The sequence below is a fragment of the Triticum urartu genome, chromosome 1 (assembly GCF_003073215.2).
Source record: "Triticum urartu cultivar G1812 chromosome 1, Tu2.1, whole genome shotgun sequence".
NCBI lineage: Eukaryota > Viridiplantae > Streptophyta > Magnoliopsida > Poales > Poaceae > Triticum > Triticum urartu.
The window spans coordinates 465585080-465591079 of record NC_053022.1 but is presented as its reverse complement, the minus strand read 5'-3'; positions in this window follow the sequence as shown (position 1 = coordinate 465591079).

The window sequence follows — 6000 nt, the reverse complement described above, 5'->3', positions numbered from 1 at the left end:
CCCTGCCCACGAGGGCGTCGCGGGGGAGGCAAGATGCATGCGTGATTGTAGCCTAGGAGTTGCAGACGTAGGAGATCAGCTGATTACGCTTTGAGGGAAAACGTAATTGGTGGACGATTCTCTAGGAGAGTACGTTCGCAGCATTATCATCAGTTCGCTTGTTTAATAGTAGTATAGATGCTTGATTAAAATTTTTAAATACAAGATTAACATTTTATGAATGCATAATCAACAGTTTTATACATACTTTAAACATATTTGAAATGCTTGATTAACATTTTTCAAATACAAGATTAACATTTTTCTAATACATGGTCAACATTTTTTCTATGCAGATTTAACATTATTCAAATGTTTTATATTTTTTTCAAATGAAAGATTAACATTTTTTTAATGGATGGTCAACATTTTCTCTATACACATTTAACATTTTTGAAATGCTTGATTAACATTTTTATATACAATGATAAATTTTTTTATTACTTTTTAATGTCTGGTCAACATTTTTCGATATACATTTAGCATTTACAAATTCTTGGTTCCATTTTTGAAATACTTGTTCAACATTTTTTCAGATGCTTGATTAATATTTTTATTTACATGATCAAAATATTTCATTCTATTTTAATACATGATCAACATTTTTTGTAGACACATTCAACATTTTTCAAATGCATGATTAACATTTTTCAAAACATTATTTAAAGTATATTTTTGTAACATATGTGTTTAGAATATTTGGAAGTGTAAACAAGAGTGGAATCAAAAAGCGAAATAAAAACGTGAAAAAAACAGAAAAGAAAATTAGGCAGTGCGCTACTGCAAACTGGGCCGGCCCATATGCTCCACTCGCTGAACGTGAGACATAGGCGCGCCCGTTGTTCTGTTGGCTAAGAAAACCAGTTAAAAACGATTGCTCATCCTCCTTAAGAAAACTGGCGTTTGATAGATTTTTTAAAAATATTGGTGGATTTATTTTAATTTTTAAATGGTCAAAAAAGTTAAAGCATTCATGAATGTTAAAAGATATCGGAGAATTTTCAAAAAAGTGCGTGGATTTAAAAAAATTATTAATGGATTTACAAGATTGCAAATTTTAATAAAATTTTCATATATTTGAAAATAAAAATGTGGATTAAAAAAGAATAAATACTCATGAAAATTTAAAAATAAAAATAAGAACCCCCAAAAATGTGACTAGCTCTCATATAGCTGAGCGTATATACATTTGTTTGTTTTTTCTTCTCCTTACATATCTATTTTTTCTTATCAATTTATTTTCTTATTTCTTGACTTTTTTATTATACTTATTTTTATAGAGAATACGTAAATGTAGTTGCATGCAGCTTGTGGATCCTAATAAAAATTAAGGGGATTGAGATATACTCATTTTACAAAGCGTTAACACTTACTGAACACATGTAATCCTCAAATTATAGTCATTCACATTGATATCTTGATTACTGTCACTTCGGGGGTCTCCGGTGTAACATTATAATATGTGCATACAACTTGCAGATATGATTCAAACACATAAATATTCATGAAACAAATATAGTGCAGATCTCAAATCGTATCACTCGAGTCCTAGTGACAAGCATTAAGCATATAAGAGTCATATCGACCTTAATCTCATCACCTAAATGACACTAGGCATCAAATCCCCGATAAATTTGACAACTATTACATGATGAATCACATCCATTTTGCATCCACCCCATATGCCTACAGAAGATTACTCACATGTGGATGGGGAAACATGATGGTGACGATGAAGCTATTGTGTATAGAAGAACCCAAAGAGTTAGTTGGTTCCCTGCACTAATTTTATGCTTCCTTATAACTGCTCCCTTGAATCACGTCTGATGTATATCCCATAAATCAAGGGAAAATGACATAACTGATGCATGACAAAAGGCATATGTTATTGTTCGTTTGGACTATATTATTTCTATATTGGAAGCAACACCAACGTAGGCATTAAACATGGTGGATGTATGGCTAACATGGGTCTGAACCACTTGAAGGACCCGCCTTATTTGAAGGAATGATAGCATCCACCTTACAAGAAGTATGCATCCACCTTAGGGGCGGTTTGCATCCAGCATATTAACAAATTTTTGCTTCCATGTAAGAACACCATACATGCAAATTTCCCCTTGCAAAACTGCTTTCCCAATAGTCAAAAGCTGCATGACCTATTTCTCATGGTCTCTGGTCATGATGCCATGGTTGTTGACTTTATATATTTTCCCCTTAACATGATATATTGTCATAAAATACTTTGACTACCATATCTTTTTAGTATTATTAAAAATTGCTAAGTACACAAATGTTTAAGAAAATAAGTGAGTGAGAGTTCCAAAACCGTTGACACTTTTTATTAACATTGTGCTAAGTTCAGAATTGTTTAGAGAAATAACCAAAGGAGAGTTCCAAATCCGGTTGCATTTATTTGGGATACTTGGTTTATGTTATAGATAAAATATGGACCAAACACATAAATTTGTTGCTGTTATTTGAAAGAATAATGTTTTGTAAAGGATAACACTATGGAGTGGTGCTGCACTTATGTTTCATGCATGCATTTAAATAGCATTACATTGCCAAAGATTCACCTGATTTTTTAAAAAGTTTTATCTCTGAAACTGTTAAACGGATTGGCGATTTGTTTTCACGGCAGCTTCCTAACAATGAGAACTTTAAAACCAGATCCCATGTCAGCATGTTTTAAGAACTTTTTTATGTCAATACTTTTAGTGTCACTTACTTGCCATGTTGTTAGCTACTTAGTTCTTAGATTGACTTAACTTAGTTGTCAGATTTATGGACATCGATATAAGCCGCAAAAATGTTTGCTTTGTGATACTTGTGTTGGTTGATGCCCCTTCTAACTTATTTATTAACACTTGAATACTCCCTAGTTAGCTATCATAACACTGCAATGTGTAATAACATATGGAATTATTGGCTGATAACTATGTACAACCATTGTGACAAATGTTTAGTTTTAAGACAACAACTATGGAGACATAATTTGGTAGATAATGACGAAGTTTTTTTTCTGTTAAAACATGTCAACATGAGATCTTGTTTCGAAGCCCTCATGGAGAAAAATTTAGCAGTGAAGACGAATAACTAAGCTAATCAATGGTTTGTGAGATAAAACTGTTCAAAAAAAACAATTAATACGGTGATGTGAGCATTGGAGGGAAGATTCCGACATGTTTACATGTCCTCTTTGTTTAAGGAAAAATCCATTGAAAGAATGCACACGAATGCTACTTAGATTTTTTCCATAAAATAAATAAATAGATAATAATGTATGGACCGATAATAAATTACTAAGTTTTTTCTTTCTTATTTCCTTCTCTCTAGCTCTTTTTTATGTTTCCTTTATTTGTCCAGGCAACCTTGAGAAAAGGGTGGCTGATTTGATTGCATCCTGATATAGGGCAAGCCTCTAGGGTGGCCCAATCTTCAGGATTGGAGGTGCATTTGAGGAAGAACGCGAATAACACGATGACCATGAAAGGAAACACTCAAATCAACACTCAAAGGTACAAATGCATATATAAATAGATAAATCCTTGAACCAAATTGTCCACAAGAGAGAGATGGAACATGACATGGTTATTCCCGAAGTTCTAAGACATGGAGGGCTTGCATTCCATGGAGGAATCTTCCACACAAGTGGAGGTCTTGGTACTCCTATGGATTCTTCCCCTCCACAGGAGGTCTTCATCTTCATAAAAGAGTAATCCCACAAGCAGGATGCATGTGATAAGCTTTATGGTTTGAGTTCTAATCTTATATAATCCTAGAGAGGAAGTAGGAGAAGGCTATATATAGTCTCCGACACAAAGGGGTAAGTGAGGAGGGGATACATGGCCCATGGGACAGATCTGCGTGCAGGCAGGCTAGGTTTCCGGGTAGCAGACCGGACATCCGGTGGACGTCACTTCGCCCAAGCTTCTTTAGTTGGAACTTGGAAGTGGGGGTTGCTCCATGGGTCGTACGTCCTGGTAGCAAGTCGGTCGTCTGGTTTTGCAGAAATACCTACTAATGCTGCGGTCTCCTCAAGCTAGATGCCCGGGGTGATGGTTGGTCGTCAGGGCTTAGGTCAAAGAGTCCAGGTTGCTGGCCCGACAATCGACTATTGTACCATCGACATCCTTTCTTCCCCTTCTTTCTTTCGTCTTCACTTCCAAGATTCCCTCGCGGTTGGTGCAGGCATACTCTTGTGCTTCCTCTCCTCCTCGACTTGTGTGAATCTCCACTCAAACATTTATATGCATGAGGGAGGAAAGTCGAGTAGTATATCATCCTCGAAGTGGACAAGTAAACACGTGAAAAGGAAAATGTTCACCTTAGTAGATATGATGAGTGTGCCCATTGGCAATGGAGCATATGACATGGTGATGTCCGTAGGGTGCTCCGTACCACCTACCTTAGTCTACTACCTAAAATCATAATAGCGTTCATTTTTCTATCAGACATAGTGCTTCGCCTAACCTTTCATACTTTTCATGAGCACCATTAATTCCTTGAAGACCGCTTTAACTGCCCCACTTTTTGTTGACTTTTCAAATAAACTCATGTTATCTTTGGTAAGCTAATAAGTGATTACAAGACTGAACTCGTCGAAGCGCCGAAGTATAGTAGGACAGTCAAAAGAAGTTCGCTGGAACCCGTGACCCGCTCCCGCGGCCTGCTCCTAGGGTTCCCGCGCCGCCGCCGGCTCCCCCGCGTCGAGCTCCGCCGCGGCCGGAGCCCGCTGTCGCAGCTAGCTCTCCCCCGCTCCCCTACCCCCCCTCCTCCCTTCCCCGTACCCCGCGTCACCTTCCCGAGCGAGGCGACTGGGGGCTTCTTCCCTGCTCCTCTCCAGCTCCCCGCACTCGCCCCTGCCTCCTCCCGCCGCTGCCAGTGAGCGTGTCGGTCCTCGCACGCGGGGAACTCGCGGCGGCGGGCCTGCCTTTCCCCGTGCGTGGCACCACCCTGCTCGAACGGTGGTTGCTGGCGGCAGTGCTCCTCGGCCGGCTTCGGTGCGGCCCGTTGGTAGAGGTGCCGCGGGCCCGGTGGCTCTCGACGCGGCGGTGCGGCTGTTAGCCGTGGGGCGGCGCGATGGCGCTGTGGCTGGCGGCGCCCGCCCAGCCCAGATCTGGGCCCATTTGGGCCCCATCTGGGTTGGGGCGGGCCGGTGGCTCGGCGTTCGGCAGCGACGTTCCCTGGTGTTGGCGTGGTGGCGGTGGTCTCGGGCGGTGAGAAATCCGTTGGTCGGCGTGCTGCAGCGTGGTGACAGGACTGTCCGGGTCCAGTGGGTCCGGCCGGGCCGTCGTGGCCCGGCTAGTTCTCGTTGTCGCGTCTGGTCGGCTCCGCTGCGACGGTGGAGGCTGTCCCCTCCCTCCAGTCAAGTTGTGTTCGCCCCCGTGGCCGGTGTCTCCTCTCCATCTCCAGGTCTCGTGTTGACAGCTCCAGTGAGGCGGTGAGGGTTGTCCGGTAATCGTGGTGGCACAAGCTGGTGGGTGGGTGCGAGGGTGGTGCATTTCGAAATGCCTGGGGTGTTGGTGGTGGTTGTGGGTCGGGAGAAACCCCTGTCGGCCTGTCCGGCACCGATGCGATGTCGCCTGCGGGCGCTGTCGGACCTTCCTGAGGGGCATCGGGTATACCCCTTCCCCACTATCCCTCGCGTATCGGGGGAAACCCTAGAACTTGTTCAGGCAACAGCGGCGGCATCGCGTTCCTTCTTGAAGGTGTTGCTTGGGCCGCGACGCTTCGAGATGCTGGGAGCGTGGTGGTACTTCTTCGAAGAGTGCGGCGGTTGCCGGTCTTCCTCTCTTCGTTGATCTACCGGTGTCGGTATTTATTTCTCTTTCTTCTTCTTCTTCTTCTTGTTTTTTTTTGGGCTTATCTGTGCTGCGGCCCCAGCCAGCTGGATGTATCGGGTGTTTGCTTTATAATATAAAGCGGGCGGAAACCCTTTATCGTAATAAGTGATTA